Genomic DNA, 16,442 nt, shown 5'->3' on the forward strand with positions numbered 1-16,442 from the left:
AAGTCATCCTTTTCTTTCCTTCTGAAAAACTGTTAGTCATTCTTGAGCCTTTGAATTCCAATACAAATTTAGAATTAGCTTGTCAAGTACCACATACACAATTACACCAATAAAACCTGTAAATTTTTTTTATTGGAATCGTGTCAGATCTGTAGGTCAATTTGGGGAAAACTGACTTTATAATATTGAGTCTTCCATTCCATATGTATGACTGAGTCTTCCAAACTTTTACCTAATTCTCCTTTAATCTCTCATAATATATTTAACAGCATTTTTACATAAAAGTCTTGCAAAGTTTTGTTAAATTTATTCTTAAATATTTGACATTATTATTGCTCTTATAAATAATAACTTTTAATTGTTTTACTGCATCATAGAAATATAATTGTTTCAAGAAAATATAGACCTATTTAAGTTTTCTGTCATTTTTGTATCAGATTGTTTGGTTTTTCTGCGAGTTTGAATTTCCTGTACATATTGATTTTAATCTCTTATCAGATAGGTGATTTGCAAATATTGTCTCCCATTCTGTGGACTGGTTATCTTTTTACTCTGTTAATGATGTCCTTTGATGCACAACATTTTTAATTCGATTATGTCAAATTCGTTTATTTTTATCTTTTGTTAACTGTACCTTTGGTGTCATGGCCAAGAATCAACACCAAATCATGAAGGTCCCCCTAAGTTTTCTTTTAAGAGTTTTATTGTTTAAGTTTTTATGTTTATTTTTTTGATCTATTTTAAGTTAATTTTTGTATATGGTATTAGCTACAGGTCCAACTTCATTTTTTTTCATGTAGATATCTAGTATTTTCTTCACCATTTATTGAAAAGACTGTCTTTTTCCCATTCAACAGTGTTTGCACCCCTGTTGAAAATTATTTGATCATAATGTGGAGCTTTTAATTTTAGACTCTATCATATCCATTGGGCAATATGTCTGCCTTTATGCCAATGCCATATTTTTTTGATTATGTATCTTTGAAGTAAATTTTAAAATCAAGAAGTGTGTGTCCTCCACCTTTTTTCTTTATCAGGATTATTTTGGCCATTTAGTGCATGTTGAAATTTTATGCAAATTTTAGAAAGTTTTTTTTAAATTTCTGTAAAAATCTCTTTTGGGAATTATAAGAATTGCATTAAATATGTAAATTATTTTGGGTAGTATTGACATCTTAATAAAATTAAGTCTTTCAGCCCATGATATCTTTTTATTTATTTATGCCTTCTTTAATTTTTTTGAAATGTTTTGTAATTTTTATCATACAAGTCTTTCACCTTCTTGATTAAGTTAATTCTTAAGCATTTTATTCTCTTTGATGCTATTATAAGTAGAATAGTTTTTTAATTTCCTTTTTGGACTGTTTATTGTTAGTTTCTAGAAACACAACAAATTTTTGCGTTGATTTTGTACTTTGCCTCTTTTCTAAATTTCTTTATTAGTTCTAATAGTATTTTTGGGATGTGAAATCCTTAAGATTCTCTACATATAAGATCATATCATTTGCACTAGAATTGTCAAGCCACAATTTATCTTGAATGTGTCTTTATTTTCTCCAGTACTTTTAGAATAGTGAAACAGTTAAAACAAATACTCATGGAGCATTTTAAAAGAAATAATAAACAATTTAAAATAGTTTGAGGAGTGTTGGTGTAAGTGTGACAGGTTATCTAAATACATCTGCCTTATAGGTTAAAGGGCTCAATGTCAGTAACTTCAAAATCTTTGAGCTCCCTGTCTATGAAGTTCATCTGTGTTCCTCAGTGGACTACTGCTCTGAGCCATTGTGACTCTTGGGGCTGAATTTACATGTATCCTGAAGGGTCTCCAAAATCGGTTAGAAAGGATTTATAACTTTTAAATTATTTTGGAAAATAGTTTTATGTGATTATTCTCTTTAAAACCAAGATATACAGACTCCATTTCTTGATCTTACCAGAAAAGAGAACCTGTAAGTAATCTTTACAAATTCTAGTATTCTTTGGTACATTGTCATATGTTCTGTTTTAAAGGCGTCATTAGTATAACTTTCTGTTGTAATTATGTATCTAGAAATAATTTCATATTTAGGTGTATAAGACAGATGGTTTTTCTTATGCATTTCATAATTTTAAGGATGCGGCAAGAAGAAAAAAATGATGCAAAAAATGAGTGCATAGATTATAGGATCTTATTCTTGAATTAAAGATAAATTTTAGAAGAGCACATAAAATATTCATAAGACTATTTGTGAAGAAAAGTATATCCAGAAATATCTTTTTATACTATTTTTATTTTTTGCATTATATTGCCACCTAATGGTTATAAGAGATATGAAAAGCCAAGCTTTTATTATACTTTGATGTCAGGACGTCTCAATACAGTCAATAAATATTAAAAAGAGTCAAGGAATAAGTATAGTATTTCCGTTCCTTTTGAAAAATTATCCTAAAATTAATAAAAGAGTGGTAACGTATTTGCAGATCAGTTGGAGAATAACTCCATTTTATCCAGTTTTATAGTAAACAGTTAAGAGTGAGCATATAATAACATATTTATAAATATATTAACATATTAAATAACATATTTATAAATAACATATTTATAAATATGTTATTATATGCTCACTCTTAACTGTTTACTATAAAATTGGATCCTCAGAATTATAGCTAGATCCAGGAAAGGATAAAGAAAGGGGAGCTTGCAAACATGGTGCTACCACATTTGAGCTTTAAGGCTTTCCTAACCCTTCTCTTGAAAAACTCACTTTATGAAAGATAAGTAAATTGCTGTGAACTCTTTATTGTTTTGGCATAGAATAAAATGGATTTTCAGATAAACTCAAACATTCTGGTTGGAGAGCTTATTATTAGAATTATAGCTTGATTAATCAGCATTGCAGTTAACTAACTGTGTATTTTCCTTACTTTTAACATCCTTTTCTACCTAACAACAACAAAAAAGTCTTGTCATATGTATGTTTTTGAATTTGGCATTTTTAACTAGAATTGACTTTAATCCAAAGTTTTAAGACACACCTTTGTGCCTCACGGAGGTTTTCCTAGCTAACCTGTAGAAGAGACAAAAGGAAACATCAGAGAATGGGGCTTAAATTTTACAAGGCAAGGGATTCTTTCCTTTTCTATGGAGTCTCTGAGACCCCCCATGCTCCCGCAAGGGAGAGGCCCATCCCAGTGGTCCATCAGCTGAGGAGGAGGGAGCCCCGACTCTGTCCTGAGTATCTAGTGCCCAAGCACACACTGAACTCGGGTAGAAATGAAGTTCTTTAGTGAGCACTCAAAACTGCATGGAGTAGAAGTTGTCACCGTATGTAGATAACATATAACTTTGTGCTACATAAATAGGCATGTATGGGAGAGGGTAGGTAGAGAAGTGAAGTGTGTTACAGATTAAGTTTTCAGAAAGTGTTCATGTATATGGATAGTCCTTCGTTCTCTTCATTTTCTTTTTCTTCCAAAATTCACCTCAAGTATTTGTCACAATTCCATCTTTAATCTCACCATCATCCTTTTGAGCATATCATCACTATTCAGAAGAGAATAGAAATTCAGTCTTATGTCCCTTCTTGTTTCTTGGATATATTTTAATGTTCTTTTCTTTTCTTTTTTGTTTTTTGTTCCTGGCTGGCAGCTTACAGAGGCAAGGACTAGATTACTGGCAGGTAGGAGGTGAAATGGTTCAGGACCCACCCACCAGTAGTAAAAGTGCCTCACTTTCTACTTTATTACCTACCTAAAGACAAGTATATATCATCATTATAAATATTAATTTCTTTACAAAGACTACATTGTCTCCAATTAAGCAATGCTGGATTTTTATGCTAAAAGATATTTATCTTGATTATAAGGAGCCCTCATATTAGCAGAGAATTCCCCTGATGAGTCACTAGAAGAAAAATGGTGCTAATACCATCTTCCCCATCTTGAAATTTCTCCACGCACGTGAGAAGAATGTTGTCAACTCATTCTGTCACACCATGAACTGGCATTTCTTGTGTAATATGCTAGGTAATAAAATTGGAGTTGAATGTGTACTGACCATAAATCACATAATACAGCTTGAATTTTAAAATAAAAATATTGCTGTTTGCATCTTCATTTGCATTTAACCTCAAATTTGAAATAAAAATAAATTTTTATTTAATGAAGTTTTAATTGTACATATCACACTATAAAACCATCTCTCGACAGAAGTTGAAAATCACATGATATCACTTATATGTGGGATGTAAACCTAAAAGCAACAAATGAACAGTACAAACAAACAGAGACTCATGTACAAGGACTATAAACTAATGGTTACCAGAGGGGAAGGGGGTGGGGGAGGATGGGGGAGGTAGACGGGGTAAAGAGGGTCAAATATAGGAAGGTAAAGGGAGGGTGAGGTGGATAAAGGGGATCAAATATATGGTAGTTGAAGGAAACCAGACTTTGGGTGGTAAACACACAATAGACTATACAGATGTCAAATTATAATGTATACCTGAAAATTATATAATTGTATTGACCAATGTTACTCCAATAAACTTAATTAAAAAAAAAATCTCGCAGTTGCTTAACTTCTTCCTTAATAGTATATAAGATTTATATATTATATGTATGATTTTCTGATGCTTAGAGCAGGAGAAACGCTGGGAATTATAATACACTTAGAAAACCTGGTATGTGTCAAGAGAAGATTTTGGTAATACATAATAAACCTTTATTAAATATTTAACAAATAAGTGAAAAAAATTACTAAATGAATAAATGAATAGATGGATAAATGGAATGGTCAACAATTATAGAGGCTCTTTCCTTCTATGAGTTCAAATAGTAGGTATACAAAAATTTTCTTAATTTCTGCATAAATGGAACGGTCTTATTTTTTAAATTTTTACCTATGTCACTGGTTCTTCTTTGAAGGCTCAATGTTCCCTTTATTCCCAGGATTCTTTGGGGTAAGAGTTGCCACTTAAAATGGCAGCAGTGCCTAATAGCCCATCCACATAATTCCCTGCATATCTATTAAAACTAGCAAAATCTATATCATCTCTCTCTCTCTATTTCTCTCTCTCTCTCTTTGTCTCTTTATCATCTCTAACTCTATTTCTATCTATCCCCATAACCATGTCCACACCAATACCCATACTCATACCCATACATATCTATGTATCTATTTTTGTCTCTGTCCCTGTCTCTGTCTCTCTATCATCTTTCTCTCTGTCTATCATCTCTCATGTCTCTCTCTCTCTTTCTCTCTCTCTGTCTCTATCTATCTATAGACATTAAATGTCCTGCTGAGAGGCATACAAAAAAGGAGTTAAAAGGGCTTTAAGTTCTGTAGCTGTTAATAGTGGTGGTGTTGCTTGTGTGTGTTTATAGTCTTCTTATAGCACATGATCTTCCACATTTACCTTATTCTCTAATTCTGGTTAGCAGTTGCAGTGTGATGGTGCTCTTTGTGGTATAGGATTTCCTAAAGCCACTACTGATTAACTCCTTGTTAACCCGCACACTGTATATAATAAAGATGGACCATGGTATATAATAAAGATGGACCATGGTATATAATAAAAGATAAAAATTGGTATTCTTAGCATGCAAGGTGATCCCAGGGCTAGTGAGTTATTCCCAGTGGAAACATGCCAAGAAAGCATTTGGAGGCACATATTAACAAAGGCCTTCTAAAAAGAACTAATGCTAAGAAGTAGTGGGCAACTCTGCCAACATTTGTTCTAAAGCACACTAATAGACAACTTACCGTTTCAAGGTGAAAAACTTCCAGTTAAATGCCCGATAAACATTTTTTTCCCTCTAATGGAACAAAACAACTAAACATCAGAATCCATTCAGAACTAAAATCTTCAGTGAAATCTCAGGGCTATTTTGGTTTTAATGAAAACAGTCATTGCTCTACAAATAGTGAACTCATGATTTGTAGCAAAAGATTTATGTAAGTTATCTATTGTTGCTGAGGCAAATTACAACCAGTCTAGTTGCTTAAAACAACACGTATCTATTCTTTTACCATTCTGAAGGCCAGATGTCTGAAATCAGTTTTTGCAAGGCTAACTCAAGGTATCTGCAGACTGGTTCCTTCTGAGGCTCTGAGCGGAGAATCTGTTACCGCGGCTTTTTCAGCTTTAAGCAGTTGCCTATATTCCTTGTGTGTAGCCCTATAGTCCTTCTCTCCATCTTCAAAACTCATCTCTCCAATTTCTGCATCCACCATCACATCATCTATTCCTTTACCTTTTTCTGCCCCTGCCTTCTTCTTATGAGGTCTGTTGCAATCACATTGGGTCCAGACAGATAATATAGGATAGTCTATCACACAATCTTTAACTTATTTCCTTCCGTAAATCCCTTTTGCCGTGTAACATTCACAGGTTCTGGGGAACAGGACGTGGACATATTTGAGAGCCATTATTCAGGCTACCATAGTCCCTAAGAAGCTGAAGTAGGTAGCCATGAATGTTTACTTAGAAGGCAATAATTTTTTGGTCAGTTAGCAAATTAAATAATCATAAAGATATTTAAGAACAATAATAATTATTGATATCGATCTATTCAAATGTCCAAAATATCAACTCATAGATTGCATTTACATTTAGTAAATTTTTGTTAAATTCTCTCTTTCTTTTACGTTTCATTTTTATTACACCAAAATCAATTCATCTAAACTAGAAGTGAAAGTTAAAAATGTACATTGTTTTATATAGTCTCATATATTTCTGCCATTTCTTTTCAAGTAAACATATTCTCATGAGATTAGAATAATTTTTTACTTTGATCAAAATTTTTAAATTCTAAAGAAGTAAAGATAAGAAGGAAGTTAGAAATAAAGTGAACGAATAGGCAAATATGAGCCATCTATGTTAAGGAACAATTAGAGAAGCATAAATATTTTTGACCACTAGGTGGCATTTCTAATCCACAGAACTTTATAAAGTAGATCTCTGAAGATCTTATTTCTTTAGGAGTTTAGTCGTTTTTAATATTTGGTTTATTTTTTACCATTGAATTTAGTCAATCAGTGGTTTCTAAGATAAATAGCTATTGAATTTTAATATCACCTACATATATTTTATACTATGTAACCATGTTTTCAAAATACAGGAACAGAACAATTTATAGGTAATATTTAGTTTTATTTTTTTAATTTTAAGTTTCTGTTTTGAAGAATCATAAAGCTACTGCAAACTAAAGGATGGTTATCCAGACTTCTTATTTTGAAGCTGTAAATAAGTATTAACACGGAAAAAGTAACACTTAAAAATAATTTCTAATGTTAAATCTTCATAGTATTAAATACCACCTATTTTATTGTTCCAAACGGATAACTTTTAAATCAGATAGTAAAACATCTAGAACCTTTCTCCAGTACCTTCAGAGCTTAAAAATAATACAGCACTATATTTATAAGAGATTTTTGTATTACTGTTAGAGAATTATCACTTTTTTATACATGTAAATTTCCAGAGTAAATTTTGACAATGAGGTCAGTAGAACTTTATTGCTTTAGGCCATAGTTAGTGTTATCATCTCTGCCAGAAGTAAATCCTGTGCAAATGCAGTTATCTGTATTTTTTCCTACTAAGTAATTAAAGTACTTTTTTTTTTTTTTAACAAACTTAGCTTAATGAAAAAGCAGATGGAATATTCCCAATGAAAAAGGTATGACTTCAACTGGTTTGTAATTCTGAAGGACTGTATTTTTTAAAAACTTTAGGCAAAGCCTTTAAATTTGTGAAAGGAAGATCAATGAAATTATCACAATTTTCAGTTGAAACTCTATTTCTACTTAGGGCTATATGTGAGATAAAATTTTTAATCAAGCTAATGAGCCACAAAATGACACTGAAAGAGACCTGAAAAAATAGATCTCCTCACTATAGCTTTGTTTGGAAGAAATGCAGATGAACTGCTGAAACAGTGGAAACACTTCTCTCTTTGGTGTGGAGTGTTAAGGAAAAAAAAAACAACTAAGATCTGTAACATGTTTCTATTTTCAAACAAAGAAAAACAAGAACTTAGAACACAAAATGTAAAATAGCACAATGGATGATTTTTTTTAAGTAGATTAGAAATAGCTTTGGGAAGAATTAGTAAAATTAAATATAGGACAGAAAAAAATAGCTGAATTGAAGTACAGAGAAATAAGAGCTTGAAAATTAAAGAAAAGAACAAAAGAGACACAGGGAACATAATAGATATGTCTAGATATGTATAATAGTAGTCTTGAGAATAGAGGAGAGAAAAAAAAGATCAGAGTGCAGTACACATGGTAATGCTCAATATTGCTTTATGAGACTGTTTCTGCTTTATGTGTTTGCTATGTATTCACTGAAATGAGACAATGTATAATATTCTGGATCTTTAAAGATAAAACAAAAGAAACTGAGAATGACTCTATTACATTATGACATTCACAATAGCAGAGCCTAGATCTTTTCCAAAGATATTAAGCTTTCATTTCTCTTGGCAGCAATCATGCAGGAAGCATTTCTCAGTGAAGCAAAGCAATTTTTTAAATTCCTTGAACATAAGGAAATGAGTAATATCAGGAAGTTCCTTTGCATATTCTGTAAAATAAATTTGAAATAGAATAAAATTTAAATGTTACCTTCATTAATAACTTCACATATAACAACTTTATCCTGATTACAATAATTTTCAATAGGTGCGAAAGTAGTATTTCAAGTGTTATTTTAGCACTGTAAGATAAGCACTTTCAGACACTGTCATCACACAGATTTATTATTTGGTTTGGGGAAGGGAGGTTCCTGATGATCAGGAGGCCGAGTGAATAACAAAATCCAGCTGGACTCCAAGTCAATCACTCACAATACTGAATAAATAAAAAAATTATAAGTGTGGGTTTTCCCTGCAGTATGTATTTCAGAGTTATGGGTAGCAAAAATTATCGAAAAGACAGAAGTGGTCAAAATTGGACTGTTCCTTCAACAACAGAACTCTTTTGATGGAGGTTAACCAACATATCTTATTATTTCCAGAAGTCACTCCTTGATATGATCACACTCTTTATTTTTTTTTAATTTTATTTATTTATTGTTTTCGCTCAAATTCTTTAACTTCTAGGTCCATTGTAGTTGCTCGCCACAACCAAAAAGAGCACTCACAATGCTCCAGATCCAATGTTTTTTCCTCCCTGATGTTCCCCTTAGTCAGAGACACGTCATATAAGATTCCATGTTGTACTTGCTTCCTTGATTTCCCTAGATCTCTCACTGTCTATTTGTAACTGATCCCTTTAGTTGGGACTTTGCAGTCACTGTCTAGTTTCTTAGTGCCATCTCTAGACTTTTAACTTTTAACTGTTCATGATCTGAATGTTTCTATTTCAGTATGCTTAATTTGGGGGTAAAGCTTTATTTATTCTGGATTTATTCTGCTCAAACAAAAGCATATTAAATTATTTTTTTAAATTCTATGTTACTCTTTTCACAGAAAGAATTTTGCACTGTCATTGTCATTATTGGATAATCTGATTTGTAGATTTATGACTTTTTAAGAATTGAAATTAATTTCTAAATATGGTTAGATAAACAAAGATGTGTCAGTCTTCTATAAAATGGAGATAACAATGTACAGTTTTCTTTATGTATAGAGTGATTACAAAATGCTGTTTGTAAGGGTTTTATCAAACATAATTTTATAAAAATATAGAATTTCTATAATTATAGTAATTGTATGAGTATATAATATAATTATGTAGACATAGCAATGATTTAAGACTAGAATTAATGAGAAATAGCTTGTTGATCAATAAGTATATTTTATCTTCTTTGAAAACTTGATACTCTGTCTAGCCAATCCCAAGTGGGTCCACAGAATGATATAACGAGAGCAAATCTTACTTTACAAATGAGAAATGAGTCTCAAGGCGATATTATAACATGTCCCATAAAATGGCAAAGACAGAACTGGACTCAGATCATTAAAGACTGGAATGGGAAGGAGAAATGTGGGAGGGAATACTTAAGAATTCTAAGTAAGAATTCTAGCTCTGCTATTTAGAAGTTGTGAAACTCTAAACTATTTTTCTCATCTGTAAAATAAGAATACCAATATCTCATACTCTTGTTCAGGATTAAACAATAGGTTAAAAATCAGAATATTACACACAGGGAAAACTCAAACATCACCATACAGTGGGCCTTTTCAGTGAATCAAATCTCTTCTCTTCTCCCCCTTTCCTCTTTTCTCTCTCCCTCCCTCCTTCCTTCTTCCCACCTTCCTTTTTTCCTTCCTTTTTGTTTTTAAACTAATTATGCATACTGTTTAACTCACCACTTTAAAGGTAGAACATATTTTCTCTCCTGAGACACTTTCCAAAATGATAAGAAATTTATTCTGAAACTGTCATGAAAGAATCTGAACTAAATATTTCTGACTCGAGTGGGTTTTCTTTCATTGTGATCTGAATGTGACCAAACCCTAAAATTTCAAGCTGAAGTAGCAAAATAGAAATAACAAATAATAATACTAATAATAACAATAATAATTTGAAGCAATATCATACAGTGAAGCAATTCTCTCACTGGCATGATTAGTAGTAAATGTCGATTTTATATTATAGGAAGCTATATTATACCTTTCTGTAATGCTATATTTTATTTAATGACAAAATGTGCACATATTTCTAGAGATGTATTCATTTTTAAAATACAGAAATAAATTCAGAATTATTCCAATAAATTTTTATTATAAATTGGAAGACATTATTTTTATAGTTTCAGACATGCCACAAGGCCTAGAATTAGAAACTGGAAGCAGATAGGGGCCTTATTATTGACTTTCATTAGTATTCTAGTCCCATTAAAGCCACATTTAAAAAATGTGATGTGCAGTATCTAACTCCATTATTTTCCAGTCATTTTTGAGACCAACAACTATATGGACAATGAAAAAAAAAAGAGAGAGAGAGATAAAATTCTCAATTATTCATTTGCACAAACACTTAAAATGAATATTCAGGCATCTGTTTCTTTTTTACTTTCAGTTATCAGGACAGTTGAAGACTTAACTAAGGGTTCAAGACTGTGGATAGATCTTGGATATATTGGTCATTGTTGAGGGCTTAACCAGATACCTCATCTCTAAGCTTCTGAAAGTATTAGCAAATACTGATTCACAACTGCCCATGGCAAAATGAGAGCTTACTTGCTTGGGAACACCATAACACTAAAAATCCTGCAGACAATGAGTTGATGACATGGGGATATGAAAGGAACCAGAAGAGCAAAGGCCAAGTGTCAGCACTTGTCTCAACTTGGGATCAATCTCCAGGTATAATTTTTGCTCCAATTCTCCTAATGAGATTAAGCTAAAGCTAGTTTCCACTTGCAATCACATCCTTGCTTAGCTTTCTTTCCCTGCCTTAGCCTTTTTTTTTTTCTTTCTCATTTTAAATAAGACTACTTGCCCAATAAATCACTTGCTCAATAATCCCTATCTCTGATTCTAGGAAATCTGACCTAAATGAGTAATAGAAATCTTTCTAAGAAATAGACTAAAGATAGAATTCTAGAGATGACTCATGGGATGGCCAGATGGTGATGTTGCTGAATAACAAATTCAGAGTTATGAATTAACAATTTACAGCAAATTTCGAGAGTCAGAGAACCTCCTTTAATGCGCCGAAGAAATTTTTCTCTTGAAGCCAAAGGTCAGAAAGAGTGAAGACTTAGTTGTGACAGTGGCAGAAGATCAGCAAAGAATTCATTCTCACTCTTGGCAAGAAGTCTCCTATGCTGACTTCAGAGCACCAATGGGGAAGAATTTGAACCCTGAAACCTGAGTCGAGCAGACATACTTGAGATCCTCCAAATGCATCTGAATTTTTCCTGTCTACAAAAATGTTCATCTTCCTAATTGGAAATATACTAAGTTTAGTTTGTGCAGAGGCCTCAAAGGTGACATTTGCCTTAGAAGTCAATAATCACCTTCAGGATTTGTCTTAACCTCTCTTCTGACAATTAGGCTCATAACTGAGCTACAAACTCAGCAAGGTCTAACTGGGAGAATGCTGAGCCTGCTAAAGGAGGTTAGAGAAAGAGTGCCAAAGGGGCTAATGGTGTATAGGCAGAAACCAGAGGATATGCTTAGAAGTGAATCTTGGGGATGCTGGAGCAAACAGGGCGAAGTAAGCTACAATCAGAGAGCTTATCATTATATGGGACTTTCCTATGCCTGAGAATTAACAGCCAGGCAAGGGCCTTAGAGTTGCTTCTAATTTGATGCTGGGATGGTTCTTGGAAGCATGAAAAAAGTAATGGCTCACATAAATGAGGTATAAATGCCAGAACTTCCATGGGAGATTAGTTAGAGAGAAAGGAATAGAAAGGCTCAAAAAAAAAGAAGCATGCTGAAATCAATCCTCTATATAAGACTAAAAACTCACCAGACGCTATGTTCTTTGAGATAGTGGTGAGGAAGACACACGTTTATCAAGGAGAGAAAAAAAATATTCTGTTAAGGAGCAGAACATTCTGGCAGAAACATTGCAAGGCTCAGTGTCTGTTGTCTTCTATAATTTGAGGCTGAAGGTAGAAGATGCTGTTATCATATCTAGACTCCTAAATAGTAATGAGAATGAGAGGATCCAGGAACAATAGAAGCCAGGTGTTACCACTTAAATATGAGCAAAAACTGGGTGAAATTCTCATAATAATCAGAAAGTTTTGAATGGTGGTTAGACGGACACATATGATGTTCATGTATGGAAAACATAAAGACAAGATAAAGGAGCAGTTTACAAAGTATAACTTAAAATACATAATTAAAAGAGATTCAAGAATAGATGAGCAGAAACCTGAGATAAGATTCCACAATAAAAAGTCATGATCCCATGCCTAGTTTCCAGACCTCAGTCACTTATCAGACCCAGAATCTGTCATATTCCTCCCGTTTTTCTCCAAAGAGTTTTTAGACATTTACTCAGATAATTGTACTGAAGAAAGAGAAATACCTGTCTTCTGAGTGTGATTCGGCACAAGTTCTGATATGATTATGTCCTGAGAGTATCCAAAGCTCTATATATCCTCTCTTATTAGATAAAAAATGCATAGGGGCCAGGTATTATTAGAGTCCTGGTCCAATACCATGTAACAGCAGGTCCAGTGGTTCCATAGAGCTAACTGGTGGTCATTTTATCAATAGCCAGATGATAATCTCAATAGACATACTTTATAGTTGGTAGAATTCTTACATTGATTCTTGCTCTATAGAGTAAGAGCTATCGTAGCAGTAAAAGTCAATTGCATACTCCTGAATCTGCAATCCCAAGGTGAGATGGCAAATACAAAACAATATTGTATCCTAACAGGAATGGTACGGATTAGTGTTATTTTCAAAATCATAAAGAATATAAAGGAAGTGGGGAGTTCTCATCATAACTATAATTTAATTCACCAGTTAAATCCCTGTAGAACTGTATGAATTGTGACAGATAACAGTGGGCTACCAGACTCAACCAAGAGGTAACCTTAATTGCAGCTGCAGTACGAGATGTGGTATCTGTATCAAAACACAATAAAACAGTCTCTGGTACATGTTGTAAGGCTTTTGATGTGGCAAATGTGTTCTTCTCAATACTTATCATGAATGAAATTCAGTAGTTCACATTCACTTGGAATGGACAAAGTATATATTCATGATATTGTCTTTAAGCTATGTTGATTCATCTTTGTCACAATATAATCTACCAGGGCATTGGTAGTCTGTACATTTCCTTGAATATTAGGTTTATTGGACCTAAGAACAAATATTTCAAGTATTCTGGGTGCTAAAGTAACATTTGCATTCAGTGGGTAAGATTCAAGATTCATGAGTGAAATTCTTAAGGTTCAGTGGTCTTGGACATTCTGGGACCTTTTTGCTAAATTAAAAGGCGAACTGTTAAATCTTAAACCTTATAATAATAGAAATGCACAATGATTGGTAGGTCTATCTAACTTCGGCGTAAGCATACTGCTTGAACCCGTTCATCAGGTGATGTGGAAAGCTGATAGATCTGAGTTGGAACCAGAACAGCAAAAGGGTTCTGTAGCAGGACCAGAATACTGTGTAAGCAGCTCTGCTACTTACAATGAGACATACAACTAGGCAGATCTAGTGGTACTAGATGTATCAATGATAAAGGAAGTTGCCATCTGAAATCTTTGGCAAACTCCATTAGAAAAATACATTGTAAACCACTAGATTTCTAGAGAAAGATGAGGTTAAATATAGAAGAGAAATAATGCATTACCCAAATAGCAGTCCCTTGTGTGATACTAGGTCTCAATAGAGACAGAGCCTCTAACCATGGGTTATCAACTGACCATATGACCATAACTGCTCACTATAAACTAAAGATTTTAAAACCTACTAAGTCAAAAGGCATATGCATCAATAAACTGTTGTAACAATTATAAAATGGATGTGGCATATCTGGGATCAAGCTTAGAAAGATCTACAGGGGACAAGTGTGGGTGCCAGGTCTCTCTGACCCAAGGTCTAGCTGTGATCCAAAGTCTGGCTATTATCTAAGGCCCATCTGATTCAAGGCCTGACTAACGCAAGGTCTGGCTGGTGAAAGGTCTGGCTGTGATCCAGGCCCATGGCTAGGAATAAGACCCTAGACTTAGAAATATGTAAACATACTTCAGCTTATTGCCGCTTCTGCTGAATGCCACTTTTGTACTCTGCTATGTAAGGAGCCCAGCAGTCCCTTAGAGAGCAGAGGAGAGAATAGAAGAGGAGCACAAGAAAGGGGAGCAGGAGAAGTGCGTGCAAGACCTCTTGTCCCATGCAATAGACTGCACTCCTCAATAGAACTGCACTTCCTAGAGAGGAGAAGTGCACTCCGCACAATAAAGTTGGTGCCTGCCGTTTCATCCTCATGCTGCCTCTTGTGCATTCTTCCAACTGGGCCTCACGCCGTCGAACCTTCTGGGTCAGCTCAGTAATATCCCTGACCCTGACAACAAGTAAACTTCGCAAGGAAGGAGCCCAGACTCCCATATGGCCATTATATAGTACTATGTCCCCAACAGGCACATATTGGTCCAGAAACCTAAGGTTGGTGTTCTTTCTCATGATTATTTTCAGTTATCCATTTGTAATTTGAGGAATTCATGCTTCCCACTCCTGCTTAGGTATCTTTGGGTCAAAAGGTCTTGGTCTCAGAGGGAAGAATGCTTCCAACGAGCAGCATGGTTTGAGTGCTACTAAAATTAAAGTTCTGGATGACACTGATAACTTTGGGTTCCTTGTGGCAGTACATCAGTAGGCAAAGTTACGACACTGTTTGAGATAACCGACTCAGTTTCATGAGGCAGTAGGACTGCATCTACTTAACGGATATGCTCCGCTGATGCCCTGGGGCATTTCTTGCTACTTGCCCAGCACAACTTCAGCAACCACAAACTTACAAAACCATGGGGATCTGGGCCTCAGACTCCTTAGAGAAGAAGGTCTGGGTCATCCCACAAGGACACCTAGATTACCTAGTCTACCTAGTGGAATTACTGGTCAAAGGGAGAAGGGAGATTTATAAAAGATGGTAGAAAAAGTAGTTAAAAATCAATAACCACGCTGGGAGCTAGAGGTGACAATAAAATGGAAAAATCTCACTTATTGGTGGTTGAAAATAAATTAATAATATGGCTTTATGCTTAAGTAGAGCAGAAATGAATATATTTCATAGCAGGGGGATTATTATGTGAATCATCTGAAGATGGGAAAATGAGACCTAGGTGAAATGTTTGAGTAGATGAATGACATTTGATGTGGAAAAAGAAAATCATTGTGTTCTAAAAATAAGAGTTTCAATTATTTTCTTTTGGAAGCTGTTATATAATTATTCAATACTTCAACCAAAGTTATCTCATAAATGAATTTGGAGAATAGGTCATTCAATAAGAGTCTTAAAATCTGGGACATCCCCAAGGCTGTGGAGATATTTTATATTCTAGCCTTGATGGGAGATGAGGCAGTAAAGGAGAGGCAGGAAGAGATAAAATCTCTATGTTCCTGTCAATTCTTTGAATATACACTATATTAAATATCTTTGTCATTTATCAGTTGAATTTAAATATTTCATATGGCCTCTATCAAGATTCTTAGCTTGCATTTGCTTTGCTTTAATTTTCACAATTTAAAGCTGTGTCTTTTCAGATGATTAAACATTCTGGTTATTTGTTACAAAGGTAAAAACTGTAGTTGCATATGTTGAAATTATAAAGCAAAAATCTGGATTTTATTTATTCACTATCATAGTTCAGTACTAAACTCTGGTATTTATAGTTTAATATTTTGAAGTTTTAAAATGTAATGAATGTTTCATGGAAATTATCATTTAATAAAAAAATACCGAGAATTGTATTACTTCAATAAGAGCTTAGTTATTTAAAACAGTGATAACTAAATCAAATTTATTTTCTTTTCTTTCC

The sequence above is a fragment of the Pteropus medius genome, unplaced genomic scaffold (assembly GCF_902729225.1).
Source record: "Pteropus medius unplaced genomic scaffold, Ma_sr-lr_union100, whole genome shotgun sequence".
Classification (NCBI taxonomy): Eukaryota; Metazoa; Chordata; class Mammalia; order Chiroptera; family Pteropodidae; genus Pteropus; species Pteropus medius.